Raw genomic sequence first — 17,098 nt, 5'->3', positions numbered from 1 at the left:
GCATAACGTTAGATATCGATACCACCCAATACAAGTAGAACGGAAGAGATTTTCCACAAGATGGCGCTGCTAAGATTAGAGAACACATAAACTCAGCTGATGATATATAACTACGATGTTCATTTTTACACATTCACAATGTTTTCACCATAAATTTTTGCACTAAAATTTGATAATCCAAACAAAACCCAGTCACAAACAACTGTTTAACAATGACATATGATAAGGGAAATAACTCTTGCTGAAGCTATTTTATTTTTAATAACGTGAACCAGACACATACAATACAATGACTTTATATGTATAAATAAAACACACACATGAACCTAAAAAACGATTAGCCATAATTAAAGTTAAAACAAAGAAATAAATTAATGCCATAGATGACAATTCATAAACATTAATATATATTTATTATGGATCACAAGACCAAGTCATCTGTTAGAGGTCAAGGCTTTTACGAATTCCAAAGTTAATTAAATTTCAATTGTACGTGCATATATAAAAAGAAAAATATTGAATGTCAAACAATCCATGTAAATTAACATACAAACTGAGATTCAAATTACCCACATCCCATACAGCTTATATAATTCTCATACTGAGACAAGCACAAAGAAAACAACCATTTAAGTTACAATTTAGAGACTTTCCTAAATATGAAATGCAGATATTCCCTTCAAGCACAGTCATAAAAACACTTTACACCCAAACTAAAAACGTTAAATGTGCAAAAAAATTAAATATGCAGAGGTGTATTCACATGAAAAAATGCATATACCATGTATTTAAAAAAAACTAAAAAAAAAATGAAGAAGTATCATTAAAAAAATTTAAAAGCTCACTTAAATGCAAAGCCTGATAAAATACCAAACAACAACATCTCAGCACAGTTTAACAATAACCTCAAGCTTAATTCAGATATTCAAAACATTCATATAGTACAAATTTAAACTCCATACAACATGTGAGTCATGATTTAAAGTAACGTACCCTTTCCATCCCAAGCAAAAAATACGATGGTTTTACCCTTACTTTGGACTTTCAGTGGGATCGTAACTGTCTCGGGGCTATGTAATGGGATTACATTCAGATCCACTTAATTACAAAATTAACAACATAAAGGACTTAAAATTGTTGTTGATAACAATAAGACAATTAACATATTGCCCACATCTGTGCCGTGAGAAACTTCTAATTAGCTTAATTTTTACTATTTTAGTTGACATTCTCACCATTGTTCCAAACTATACACAATTTCATATCCTCCATAATAACACCCATTTTGAAATTGTTCATACGCTGAACAAGCTCTTGCAAAGTGAATAAACTACACTCCGTATTAAGCAGATGAAGGTAAATTGCTATATAAATCAGGGAAGTTGATGATAAAAATGTTAAATCCATCATGTTTATCATATAACATAGCTAGATGTTAGATTACCATGCATTCACATCTTTTTCAAATAAAATATCCAAGAATACAATAAATTGTCAAAATCTGTGGTATCTTTTACCTAAAGCATACCAGGATATATCCCATCAATGCAAAAATGGAAATTACCACTGTTAATTGACTATACGTCATCAATATATATCTAAATGTGGAGTTGAAGGTCACATCAAGTGTTTTCTTCTATTTGGGTGTGAAGGGTCAGTAGGGGATGCTCACTCCTCCATGGCACCTGATCCCACCTCTGATGTTTCGGAGGTCCATGTTTGCTCTGCACTTATTTTGCATATTTGTTTAATGGACATTGAGATCGAATACTGTTCGTTATTTCCATATCCTTCATGCATAAAAAACAGAATATCACCAAAGATTAAATCTCAACGAAAACGTATTATCATTCACAAAAAATGGAATGTCTCTTTCCCTTATAAATCTTTGAGCCATATATTTTAAAGCCACTTGGTCCGATTCCCATCGCTAAAACTATTTTCCATTCTGTTCATGAAAAAATAATTATCCATAATAAAGCCATATATGGCGTATGTACAATGAAAATTATTAGACTAAAATTATAAGAACTTATTATTTGTATCATTACTTTATATAAAGATATAACTTTTCCGTATATTACAAAATCTAAGTCAGTTGCGTTATAAAGATATCACAATTTAATTTGGATTCTCGGAATTTTCTCCGGCTCGGAAGAAAAAAATACAAAAGATTTAAATTACACATAATAGAGATATATTTGTATTATTAGGTGAATGGAGGTGTTCTCCATGTTCAGAATTGTATGAAAAGCTTTAATTTAGATGTATTAACTATATTTCTTTACTTAATTTTGTATTTTTCAAAAATATATTTTTGGATCAGTTATGCCATATATGGCTTTAAATAGCTACAATTTTTGGCAAATTATATTCCCGGTTTCTTTTTTTTTTTTTACAAAGATATCAAAATTAAAAAGTAAAAAAAAATAACTATTGTTAGGTCACACAAATAATAATCCTTTGTTGACATCTGGTGGAAATCACCTTCAAAAATAACATTTATCGCTTACATAAAATTTCGCGTAGAACAAACCCCAGCATATTTTATGATTTACACCACTACTAATGAAAAAATACTCGGTTTTGAATTATCTTCATTATCAGATACAATCGAAAAAAATATTTCTTTTCAACAATGACTTCACAAGTCAAAAAATGAGGTTGTATAAATTTTGTAGGTCAGTTTCTGGTGTTGGAGAGATTATTTATCCTTATGATCACTCCACTTTATGAAAAGGTTTTTGCTGTTTGAGTCAAAGAAATAAAGAATGGTCTCAAAGTTAACATTTGAACATTTCACTTTCTACTTATTGCTAAGAAGGAAGACCCACTCGTTGCTTTGCAACGAGCTTTGCTCTAGTTTTTTTTCTTTTCTTTCTGCATGTACGAGATCATGTTCTACGATCGCTTTCAAACATACCGCTTACTGTTAAGGGATTTAAACTAATTTATGTTTTTGGAACTAATTAGGATTAGGATATACTCCTGTATTTGTTAAGGGGACAGCCATTTTATTTTGAGGGGGAGGGGCTGGCAGATTTAAGAAATAAATACTTGCAGATCAGTGATCCCCTCCCTCCTTCCACGAATCAGAGCTTTGAATTTCTTTTTTTGCATGTAAGACTTTTCAATGAAGAGAAAAATAAATAAATAATCTGTCCTTCATCTTATTGATCGGAAATAAATATTAATCTGTCCTTCATTGACATGAAAATAAAAAAAATCTGACTTGGAAAATCTTGCCAACCCCTTCCCTCAGAATCAAATGATAGTCCCCTATCTTATTTTGAATCAATCAGGGGGGTATCTAGTCTCCTGTTTTCGGTAATATTATTGCAAAATAAATGAACACAGTGTACATGCTGGTAATAAGATCTTGATGGACATCAGTGCTCTCCATACAAAATATTTATGCAAGTTAAGATTTTCAAATCTTAATGGCCTTTTCAACACCTGTACAGTAGACATTGTATATATAAAAAAGTCTAATTATTATCTATCTAGAAATTTATTTAATAAACATTTGTTTACAAATCCAATGACAGACTGTAGAAATGCTGGGCAGGTGCAAATCATTTCCATCACTTAATGTTCTTTTGGATAAAATGAATTCTGAAAATATAAGAAAATCAGGAAATACCATTATTGAAAGTAATTTGTGTTTTAAGAAGGTGAAATAAAAAAAATGCATTGAAACATTTAACATAGAATGCATATACATGTTTTCAATTCTTCTGTTAGTTTTATTATCAGAATAATTCAAAAATCTTGTATCAGGAATATTGTATGGTTTATAGCTAATATTAAGCATACCATTTTCCTTAAATGATAGATTAACTTGCTGCCTGAATGAATACATTAGTCCAACATTTGGGAATAGCTAGGCCTACAACACAATATATATGCAGTTATATGCTATGAGATTACTAAATATATATTGTAGAATAAAATGGCATTACATTTTACGAAATTAATAATAATGCTACATTGCATACTGTAATGAATTTATGTTATTCATATTTATAAAGGGCAAACAAAAAATAAGTTATAAAACTTCTCTGGGTAAGTGAAACCTCTGACATTTACAACAGTAATTGATAGAATATTTTCTACACAAAATTCTGAGTTTCACCTTTACCAAAATGAAAAAAAATCAACAAAATTATATAGTATGCATACTTTAAAATGTGAAATGCTTTAGAAGTATGCATACCCTGTGGAGAAATTATACATTTTTTCTAGGGATGTCAAAATTGTCAATAATTGATATTCGAATATTCGATAGTAGTATTCGAATATATTCGAATATTCGATAAAATAAATACATCTTGCATTATAATATGTATATATCTTCACTCTTTTGTAAAGCAATATATACGTTTTATGTCATTATTTTGGAATAAAATTTCATGTAGAGTTTTGTAAATGCACTTTAATTATATTCTTAAAATATTTTACAGAATATATGAAGAGTTTATATCCAAAATGTAATAAAAAAAAATTTCCTCCGAAAATTCAAAAGATTCTTTTAATAAGTTCCAGATTAATTAATCATCTTACCAAAGTGTACACTGATAATCCTACAGATTTATACCACACAGAACAACTATCTAATGGAGAAACATTAAAAGCAATTACTAAATAATTTCCTGATAATGATTTTAAATGATGTATGCATAAACAAAAATGTGTCCTTTCAACAATACAAACTAGTTATAAGTACTGGACACTGTTATATCTCTAATTAAATGATCAAATAAATAATTTATATCATTTTAATAGACACATTCTTCACACCTTTAAGGTAATCCAAGAGGAGTGTATTTTAATTTGGTTTTAAATAAAATATCATTATTGGTCAACGATGAGAATTTGATTCAATTTCTGATAAAACTTCAGTTTTTGCCACATTTTTTGTCCTTTTTGATGCTTGTATACTTAAAATCCGAATATTCGAATCATGAATTTATATTCGAATATCAACTCATCGAATGAATATTCGAATATTCGAATATTCGTTGACATCCCTAATTTTTTCTTTATTCATTCTCTAAGCCTGAAACTCTGGACAGCTACATTGATAAAAGCATTATATAAATATTTTTCATGTACATGTAATCTAAACAAAAAAGAATATTTTTTTTCATTAATTTAGAACTTCTAGAAATTACAACCAAAGATCTGAAGTTGAGGTTCTATGTTTTCAACATAATGATACTGATATTTTTTTTTAAATTGTGTAGCATGTTTGTATGTCAAAAAACATCATTGCTTGTTAAGGCCTAGTCACTAGTGAATCATTGACTGAAACAATGAAAACATTTCATTTAATTTAGCTTAAATTTGTGTTATTGATGACCTCCATTACTACACATTGTCTCAAAGAAATTGAGCTAATTGACAAGAACTCAGTACATATTTAGTGCAGTTAAATTTTAATACCTGGTAGTTCTAAAAAGTGTGCAACTTATTATAGGGAGAGGGTTACACACAAGGCAATGCATTACAATTTTTCACTGACCACTATAAATGATAAATCTTAATCAACATGCGCATTCAGGGTTTTTCTTAGATGTTGATGAAAGCATGTCTACATGTAGATCTACACATGTACCCCCACATATGCGTATACATACCTGGCCTGGAATTGCAGTGCAGTGATGGGTCTACGGAGCTGGTGCAAATCGTCTCAGTTTTCCGATATTTTCCGAAATAATGTCCTCATATTCTCGTAAAAGGGAGAAGCAATGACTTGTCTCTTATTGTATCCCTATATCTTTAAAGATTGCGTGGTTATTGCATTCAAATCCACTGCAAATCTCAGCTGATGTCGCCACCTTTTTGATATGTAAACAACATTCCGTATCACCGGGTGCAAGCGCTTGGCTGAAGCCGGATGCAGACAAACGACACATTAAAAAGAGAATTATTTTAAAGACATGCTATTTAATATACGAGAAAATCACTAATTATTTTCCATTTAAACATGAAAATATTGCTGTTTATTACAAAGTCTTGCAAATATTGGTAAATAGTTATTTGAGCACTATTTCCTTATATGGATCAATCGGGGCGGAGCAACTGTCATGACGTCAGACCTCATTATGACTTCATTACCATATTTTTTTCATGTGTTGCCTTAACTCTACTGCGTTAATTAAATTATTTTACACGTAATATATCTAAATTTCATTTATAGTAGTTACACATTAAAAGTTCGTAACATATATTAAAAAGAAGAAATAGATTAAATCAGATCTTTATTACGCTCAGAACTATGGAGCGAGTATGATTTTAATCAGAGTGAAAAAAAAATGACAAATAATACTTGTTCTCCCAATAAGAATATATTAATATACAGTACCCCCCCCCCCCTCCTACTTCACATACACGCATTAATGAATTGTAACTTTTTTATATTATTTTTAAATATTTAAATATAAATAAATACAGGGAAAAGGAGACCAAGAAAGAGATCGTAGCTGTAAACTCTCATAATTAAATTAGATTGTTCTAATTATAGCCTGATGATTTTTTGTAGAATTTCTATAAATCGTCCTCCTCCATTCTGTACTCGAATTGTTTTTGTATAAGCCTGAATCACTTTTTTTTCAAATACATGAACTAGTAATATACAGGACGATATACATGCACGTTGAATTGTTTAATGCCCAATTAAGAAGATCAATAATTTTGATGCGAATTTTGATTAATTTGAAGGAACATTTAAATTCAGACAATGGAAATAAAATAATCGAATGATGGGCACGTACCTGTACACTAGACTTATTTTTTTACTGTATCTTTAGATAATGAAATTATACAATTTGTCAAAGACCAGTTATTTTTTTCTCATTTTTTTATTTTAATAAAAATTGAAATGCCAATTATTGACATATGATATCCAAAAACCAGTAAAAGATATGCAATTTTGGACTACTTCCGGTTTGACCATAAGTGACGTCACCGGACGTATTTTTTTACGACCCCATTTGATAAAGCTTGACATTTTCAACAACTTTGCTTCTTTGACGTATTATAAATTCTCAATACTTTTTGAGATATACAAAAAAAACTTTCCGACCCTCTAGGCCCTTAATTTTAGGGGCCAGCCCTTTTTTCGAGATACTATTTAAAAGATTTTAAATTCTACACATCTTTCGTTCTTTATGTTTTCACAAAATATTTTCAGGTAAAAAGATATCGAAGAAAAGGTGTGCGAAATTTTGAAATTTGTAATAGGTCTATTTTCGGGCCATAGCGAGCGCCGACGTGCGTCATTTCCGGTAAATTTGAAATATCTTGTGCACCTCTCCAAACAAAGTTGTATCTAGCCTCGAAGTTTGAAGTTTCTATCTATAGCCATTTTTCGAGAAAATTGTGGACAAAATGACCCTTAAAAATCAGTAAATCGATGATATCTCTAGACCGGAAGTGACGTCATCGAAACGGAAAAAAACCATAAGGTTCAAGTGATGTTCCATACGTCCTGAAAGTTTCATAAGATTTTGTTGAGCTGTTTTCGAGAAATCGCGTGCACAAAATCGGTAAGAAAAAAAAATGATAATAAAAGTGAAAAAGAAACCGAAGAAAAACAATAAGGTCTTCTGCTGAAGACGGAAGACCTTAACTAGATGAGATCTCTTTCCGAGCAACGAGTAGGTCTTCCGTCCGATTTTTTGATCAGATATGATTTTGACTATGATATTCGTTAGATCATAATGATATCAAGACTTCTCTCCTTTGATTAAATTCTTTTACTTTCTATGAATTTTTTAAATACATGTAGGTATGGATGAAAGTCTTTTTGGCCCCTAAGGACCCCTTATTTGAGGGGTCAGACCCTTTCTTCCTATCTAATGATAAGGTTTCTCATTTCAAAGAATTTTTGTTCAATAACAATACAGATTTTTTTCTGTTTTCGAGCTATGTAGGATAGAAAAATTTAGGGGCCAGTCCTTTACAACGTTAATGGGACGTTTTTCCATATATAGAATGGTTGTATAATGTTTAAAAGACGATTCTGAGCATCTTTTATTCGATACTGCTTATCAAAATATTTCCAGTCTTGGAGGTATAAAGATTCTAAGATTAAACATTTCGTCCCCAAATGGCCCCTAATTACGTAACATATTATCATTATTTTACAATGCATTGATGCAAATTGTTATGATAAACATTTTTGCTTCAGTTACTTATACCAAAAAAATGATAAATAAAGAGTTAAACATGAAAGACTTTTGGCCCATCTCTGCCCTTCATTTGAGGGTTCACATCCCTTTTCTTCATATCAAATGAAAGGAAATTCAATTCTGCACAACGTTTATTATGCATCTTTTAACAAATAATTTACAAGTATAAAGATATCAGAGAAAAAGTGTCAAATTTTCCGAGCCTATTTTCTGAGCTCTTGTGAGCTTCAACGCCATTTGCAATGGAAAGATATATGCTCAAAAAAGCAATGCAGCAGTCCTTCCTCTACCTTCACTGAAAATCTCAAGTCAATATCTTCATTCGTTTTTAGTGATTGCCAGGACAAGCTGACCTTTGAAAAATCAGTAAATCGTCCATATCTCACGACCAGAAGTGACGACGAACATATAAAAAAATTCCAATAAGGTTCAGACCAATATCTATCAGATCTGAAAGTTTCGTGAAAATCGACCAAACCGTTTACGAGAACTCGCCTGCTATAAATCGGTATGAAACGAAAGACCTTAATAATAATAGGGAAAAAGAAACCGAACGAAAACAATATTGTCTTCCGTTGGAAACGGGAGACCTTAATAAATAGGTAAATATTCATTTAACATCCTACCTGGAAAATTAAAATATATGATTTATTAATTGCATTCAAAAAATAAAGAAAATAATTAAATTTAACATACAGCCCGGAAAATTATAATAAATATGAAATGGTATTTTACAATTTTCATACTAGATTTACACATGTATACTGTGCATTCACACGCTTTGCTTGTACGTATATACAATGTTTGGATTTGTATCGAATAACATCACACATTCGATCTCTTATCCCAGTCGACAGATCTGTTAATCGCTAATCCTGATTGACGGCTCCGTAAAGAATACCAAACGCGCGTTCGCTTTCTGAGACCGCTACTGAAAGTGGGGTTCGCTCTCTGGGTCCGCTCCGGGTTCGCCCTTGCAGACCCCGAGCGAACCCGAAGCGGACCAAGAGAGGGAACCGTGGTCGGCTTCGGGTTTGCTTTCTGTTAGGTTGTGTTCGGTCGGTATTGTATATGATAAAAGTATGCGCATAGTGTTTGACAAACACATCTTGTTGATCTAATTTTGATTTGAGTTATGGAAATATTATGGAATGAAAAACGTGCTACAGTAAGAGGACAGTAGGATTCTAGCAACATTTTTTTCATGGTACAGAGATGTTTTTACATAACTATGAATATAAATTGGAACTTATTTATCTCGGGGTAGTGTTAAACTTTTCACTTTTTCATTAAGGTATATTTTCTAATTAGAAACGTCACGTGGTGACGTCTTGGTGAAGTGCCTCCTACAATAGAAGTCCCATTGAAGTCTATAGAATGCATAATTATAGTAAAAGTTTTATCCTTGACTTTTCCGATTTCTTAGTGTTACATAATTATAAAAAAAATGTTAATTTACAGAATTCTGATCCATGTGCTGCCTTAACAGACCCGCGTACATCAGAAATACAAATATTTGTCATGGAATTAGTAATCTGTTTTATTATAAATTTAATTTAAATCATCATTTTAAAATAAAATCAATTTTGTGTTAAAACTAAAATTTTTATCATAACTCCCCTTCCGCATTAACTGTGTAGAAAAGGTATGGGCAACAACCAAAAAAAAAAAAAACAAACAAACAAACTCTATGTTCAGCAAAAAAAAACCCAGAATAATAAAACTGGAAAAAGGTATAAAATTAATTTATTTTTAACTTTTCTTCAGAAGAAGACACTTACATGTATCAATTTTTTTTTTTGCCCTGAGAATTTCTCAAAATTGAAATCGTTCAATTTAGGTTGCAAATGCAGTATTAATCACTTGGACTGCCTATGTAGTACATGTATGCCGTTAATTTCACTCTAGTCAGTGTATTATGAAGTCATTAAATGTGTCATTTTCCTAAGATCCTGTAAATAAGGTATTTTTTTTCTTCAATATTTCAAAAATATAAGTAACCCCTGATCCAAAATAAGAAATTTATAAAGATAGATTGTTTTCTAAAGATAAAGAACATGTGCTTTTAGGGGATCTTGAGCTGTGCTTCTACTTCTATTGTGCTTCTATTTTAATTATATACCGAAGGTAGTCAAATAGGCATGTTTTCTGCAAATTTCAAGATTACAAATTCTGCAAGCCTGTTTTCCAATATCCGGATTATAAAAACGAAATTTTATTATAGGGAATAAAAGTACGAAGTCTCTAATTAATTTTGATATAAAATTTAAAATGGGAAAGAGGATGATTGTGAATTAATTGATATATGGACAGGGCGATTTATGCATAAAGTGAACGTAGCTCTTTTTTTTTTAAAAACTTTTCTCCAAAGGATAGTTAAATTTGATGAAGTTTAGATGACACATTCTTCAATTACTTTGTTATGAACATGTATTCACTGCTTACGTAAGTAGTTTTTTTTAGAAATGCATTCGATTGTTACAAATATAATGTTCAAATTAAAAAAAAAAAAATAGATATATTATATTACATCACAAAAGTCACGTAATATCCAGATTTACTGAGAAAACCAGTTGCTTTCTGCGTGTATATTTCAACATAGACAGATTGCACATATGGTTAGAGGGACTAGAAGGCTATTTTTCGTCTTGAATGGCTATTTTTGAAATCATTTAGGCCGCACCTATGGAACATATGGTTGGCAGTTGAAAGATGAGATCATGCATTCTAAATGCAAATATTATTTTTAAAGGAAAAAAAAAGACCTTGTGTTACATCACATCGATTCAATAATCCATCCATAGGATGTACATGGAAACCTCGTGCGCATGCTTTTTATCACCAGTTCTTGGGAGGAGAGGAAGCAAGAAACACAAATACGCTTCCTTGTTTGTAATAAAATTTCATTATTTATGAGAGTACTCCTTTAAATATTTTAAATATTTCTTTGGAATAGTAATTATGGAATCAAGGTAAAATAATTACGTTCTTTAATATCTTTTTTTCTAATCTGTACAACTTATTATTCAAGTTTGTAAATACTTCTAGAAATGTCATGTCATTCGATATATTTTTAAAGATATAACCACTGTTCTAACTTAAGTATCCGATACATTTATTTAAAAAAAATACCTGTACAGAAATTTGGATTCAATAATTGATTCTATAATCTGTGACGGAATACCTACCAAAAGAATCATGAGTGTTCTGTTTAAGGTAAACTTCTTAACTAAGCATCAAACAATTTAGTCTAAGATTAAAACTATTTTTAACATAAATAAACTCTTCTGATGAGATATAATGTAGAATTCCTTGTAGAGAGTATTTTTATGTAAAATTGTACATAACTATCGTCGGTTGCGTGTTTATTAATGTTTATCAAATATTCTAAAAATTCTCCATATATTCAAAACACTAAAAACGCACGCTGAACGAACGCTGAACAGACGGTGAGCGAAGGGAGAAATAGGAAAGTAGAACGTTTTAGTACCTGTAAGAGTTTGCATGTAAATTATAGAAACTGAGTGGGGCAGTCTGGCTGGTGGACAGCTAAGCGAAACTGTTTCATTGTGGAACAATTATATATTTTGTTGTTGGGTTGAATTGTAATGGGATATTTTATATAAACTACTATTAAGTCTTAAAAGTCAATAAATGTTTACTACTGAAAAGGCAACTTTTCTTGTTCAATAATGCTTCAAGCTGGACTGATATCATTCAGTTGCATTTGTCAAAAGGACTTTTTTTTTAGATCATTTTCTTTGAAATATTTTGATCAGAAAACATGAAACAGGTGGTTTAGAGTGAAAACATAGGACAACTCTTTGATAAAACGTGCAGACCGTTTTTAAACATTTATCGTCAAGCATGTTAATTAGAAAAAAAAATGTTATTCTAAATGTTGCAAACACAGTGATATTGAATAGCATTCACTTTTTAGGGCTATGGAATATATAGAGAGGTATCGTTAGAGATTCTGTTCATTAACTGTTCATCAGACTGAAGGATATGATTCGATATCTCTGCATTTACTTAATTGTAAGTAATAATTTTGATTATTTTCTTTCCCTTTCAATTCTTGTTTATTTCTCTACGCGTATCGTTTGAATATAAAATATTTTTGGATGAAGTTAAAAAAGGGTCATTTTTGCACAATTTAAATACCTACATATATGAAACATAGCTTATTGACGATTTATAATTGCTGTAGTGCTGTCTAAGGATTATCTTTAAGTCACTTTTAATCAACCATAAAATGTGTATACTGATATTTTGAATATGTCTTAAATTAAAGTCGATTGTCTTCAGCATTGCTGTTATATCATATTAGTGAAAATATTTTTTTCTAAGGATGCAAAAAAAACTAACAACAAAAATGTTCAATACATTTTGTAAGAAATAAGTATTGGAGTCTATTTTTGAAAGACAAAACAGTTTCTTACCAGTTTAACTCATATGTGTTTTTATATCTCTAGATCTCTTTGACTCTGAATTTGTCACTCCAAACAGAAGAAAGAGGAATTTTAGGATACCATGACGCACCTGGTCGAATTGGTAGACGGGGTAAATATCGCTTGAAAACATCTCTCTCTCTCTCTCTCTCTCTCTCTCTCTCTCTCTCTCTCTCTCTCTCTCTCTCTCTAGCTTTGTCTAGTAAATAAAAATAAGAAAAAATAGCTTATAAAATTTCGAATTTGACAGTGTATTTCAAAACAATTTTTTTTTGCTGTCAGTAGATTAATGTAAACTTTACAAATGAGATAAAATTTCCTTCATTTTTTTTATGTAATTATAACACAATAAAACAGCTTTATAGTTGAAGAGTTCATACATATTTATTTAAATACAAGAAAAAAAGAACTTCACCAATGGGATAAAATATCACTACAATTAACAGATCAGATTTTTCTTTCATTATTGTAGAAGAATTTTTTTAATAGCACAATAAAATTATCTTTTATTTGGGAATTTAAAAAATATAAATATATATTTTAATGCAAAAATATTTCTTATGAAACATAAGATCTTTGTTTAAGAGAAATGTTTCAAGTACACATTTTGAAATTACGTTTGATAATACTATTTAATATTTATTATGCAATGTTCTACACACATTTAAGCCTGTGTTGATATTAATTGAATCCCTCTCACTTTCTTTTCTGGATCAACAGTAGGTTGTGGATATTAAGCAGTCTCCAGCTTCCCCCTTTCAAATTTTATTTTAGTCTTAGAATCAAGTTAAATAGTCACAGCGCCTTAAAACATGAAAACAAAACGATTAAATCTTGGCTTGTACTTCAATGCTAAATAGGTTTTCGAGTGTTTGAAGACCAACAACAACTTCCAGACGGAGGGAGAGCATTTAAAACTTTGAAGTAAGATTATATCATATATACATTCCATGTTTTCAGTTAGTGGAATATTATTCAATCTGGAAAATATCAACAGTTACTTTATATTTCCTTTTATATTATTATTGTTTTATCACTTGTTACATATGCTGATGGACTTTATAGCTGATATGAATTTACAGGAGGAAATCATTCTGGGGTATACCAAGACGAGGTGGAAGGGACCTCGACTAGTTTTAACATGTGTAGAGATTCAAGGAACAGACTCCAAGGCTTTCATGAATCTGTATGTCTGTTACAATAAAGTTAAATTTCTCAACAGATATCCAACCAATTTTCAACTAATTCAACTAATATATTACATAAATTCCATATATGAATGACATTAGTTAAATTTGTGTTACCCCCCCCCCCAAAAAAAAAATAAATATATCGTTATTAAATACATCATTTAGAAGCAGTCCATCACATTATATTTACATTCAGTGTAATTTTCTTTATGAAATCCATTAGAAATCCACGACGTTCAAATTTTTATAACACACGCAAAACCTTGTCACCGCGTGTTAGAATATACAGTAGGAACTACATGCATTTTCAATATTTATGAACAACAAAATCTATATTGTTTTGACTCAATTTCATTTAAAAAACTACCCTTTTAAAATTAACATAAAATTACAACAAATGTGCATTAAAATTTAATTTGTCATTTTTTCCCTCGCAATGTTTATTTGCGTTATTTAACTTTCCAACGTCACAAACGGCACATGGCCGTGCCGACAAATTATCATACCGCGCTAACGCGCGGTATTCAATTTGTCGGCACGGCCAGGTGTGTTATAGGACCGAAGGCATCCCAAAATATGAATTTAATGCTTAAATATTATCTGTTAGTAATATAAAATTAAAATGTCCATGATATAAATTCATGAAAATCCATCGACTTTATATAAAGAAAAAATAAAACAAGTATTCAAACTTTCTAATTCACGGGATATCTAGATAATTTCCGATGAAATTATAAACATACCTCGGTACGTATGCCCATCGACCTGGAGGCAGCATCGCTACGTCAATTTTAAACGTTACGTTAGGGGAAGATGTTTTCGATCGAAATCGACCGGGAAGCATTTATCTTTTTCTGTTTGTTTTCATTTATAACATAGAAATACATCTCTCTTTTCTTTAGGATTCTTTTTTTAAAATATATATATATATGTTGTTGCTACATCAGTGTTTATTTTCATGCATCAAACTGGCTATTAACAGTATGCCTAAGCATCATGTATTGCTTAAAAGGATGCAGTTATCAACGGCCTTTGGTAAATTGACAAAACATGAATTTCTAAATTATTCTCAAAGTTCTGTATGTATCTTTTTATTGATATGTGTACCAATACGGAATAGTATTTGTTAACAAAAACAGAAACATGATTTCAAAGATATAAAAACCTTACTTGGGTACAGGTTTCATAATTACATCCAATTCTGATTGAATTTTGACCCTGCCCTACTTTTTGAAGCTTTGAATATATACGAGCGCAAGTACGTACAATTTTCCTCTTTGGCTAGTTTAAAATTAGTTAAAAATTCTGTAAAGTGTGTGGTGGGTAATTCGCTAGCCGTATGTCTACGCGCATTTCCTTGTATCAGTGAATACAAGTTTCATGGGCATTTCTTGACCCAAAACCGTAAACATTAAAATATTTAATGTTTGGCTGACAATTAAAAGTCTGAAATGTAAAAGAGAATAAAAAGTAAATTGACCTTAACTTCGTGAATGTGATAAAATATAAATGTGAAGTAAACCAGCATGATTTCTAAATCTGTCATTTGATTGGACAACCGTTTTCGGTTGGCAACTATGTGAGGAATAATAACCTTGCCATATAAGGTAGACTTCTTGGAAATACATATCCCTATTGAATTGAGACCCGCTCATTCTCTTTCATGAAAGGACATTTGTTCGATAGGGTCCAAAAAAATCATAGATAATGCAGTATTCCTTATAAATAACATATTTCAGAACTATTGGAACTATTTATAAGGCGTCATATTTATTCACTATTGTTTGAAAACTATCGAATTCGTTGTAGGTAAATATAATCCGTCGTAGCAAAAGTAACCCCTGATAGCAGTTATGTCACAACAACTTTTCTACTACACATGTCAGCGTTATTAATTCTGTGATAATCTATATTTGTACAGAGTATTCATTTTTCCTATAATGTTTGAATTACTGGTTACGCAGTTATAATAAAACTGTCCGAAGGCTTAAAATGCCTAAAAAATATAGATTTCATTTTGAGCTTGTTTGAACTTGAGATAATCGTTTAATCAAGTATTACAGTAAAACTCGTTTAGTACGAACACGGATATCGCGAATGCACAAATAAAGCAAAGTCATTTTGGATCCCCATCTGTATAATTTTAATGACTTTCTTGTACGGTTATAACGAATTATATATGATATAGCGAAGTAATTTCAAAGGTCCCAGCTACTTCCTTTTAAGCGAGTTTTGCTGTATAATAAAGCAATTCTGTGATGTCACATGACTGTGTTGATCACGTGACGGACTTTTATGACATACTCAAATGTTTCACAAAATCGCTTCAGCACAAGTGCAAAACAAAATTACTGTGCACAGTTTGTTACATATATTTATTCATCGTGATCTCTGGTACATAAAAAGTGTTGGGGGCAGGTTTAAATTTTACTTCTTAAGAAAATATTTTACGACAAACTCAACTTACCAACATAAGAAGGGGTAAATTCCACTCCTTATCGCGATTTATACAAAAATGGATGAACTACATACAATCCCCCAGCAAAATTCAGTTAGAGAGAAATAATTCTCTTGTAAATTCACAGAGAATATCTTCAATTTATCCTTGTCTTTCACTTGTTCCAGTCAAATATAAACACGATTCATAAAATTCTAACTCTTTCTACGGACGTGTAAGGGGACTGTTTCACATATTATTTTTCGCTATTGTTTGAATATGTACGTACTGGACAAGCAAAAGGAAAAGGGATACATATATTCCAAATGTTCAACATCATAACAGCACATTGAGCATAAAATCAATCCCAGCACTTGAATTAAACTACAACGTCCTTAAAAATATACATGCCATATGTAAAAATTATGACACTTTCCCGTCAGGTAAGCTCAAGTATGCGGTGACTTCACGTTATATTATATTATGACGTCATATCGAGGTAGTTCAGAGAAGTACTTTCAGTTTGAACAGTTTGATATTTTACGGACAGCCTTATCCTAGCCGCGTAGAAAAAAATTTATATACCAATAAAATAACAAATCTGTGGACATGTCTTTTTTCTTTTTTTTTTTCTTTTTTTTATTTTCAATCTGGATAAGAGTTCTACGTAGCGCTTCACAAAATTTCTGGTATGCTCGCTGCTCCACCTTGATGTCAAAATGCATTTTGTCGTCCTTATCATATTTCTTTACTGCGCCTATTTCTTTTAATGATCTCCATATTCATGATGAAAATTTTAAAAAAAAAATGAAAAACTGGTACAAT

The 17,098-nt window shown here is 30.8% G+C and overlaps 1 long non-coding RNA gene across 1 annotated transcript; it reads left to right on the top strand.

Annotated features, from left to right (window-relative positions):
• Positions 1-12,682: 12,682 nt before the first annotated feature.
• LOC134272656 (uncharacterized) lies at positions 12,683-13,869 on the top strand. Its single transcript, XR_009993245.1, has 3 exons — positions 12,683-12,758; positions 13,507-13,570; positions 13,729-13,869. It is a non-coding gene; the product is annotated as an uncharacterized LOC134272656 (long non-coding RNA).
• Positions 13,870-17,098: the final 3,229 nt, after the last annotated feature.

This window comes from Saccostrea cucullata, unplaced genomic scaffold (genome assembly GCF_032062105.1).
Source record: "Saccostrea cucullata isolate Sc308-1 unplaced genomic scaffold, CSIRO_AGI_Scuc_v1 ctg1061, whole genome shotgun sequence".
In the NCBI taxonomy this organism is placed as follows: Eukaryota; Metazoa; Mollusca; class Bivalvia; order Ostreida; family Ostreidae; genus Saccostrea; species Saccostrea cuccullata.
The sequence above is the reverse complement of the archived record's forward strand: the minus strand, read 5'-3'. Positions and strand labels throughout refer to the sequence as shown.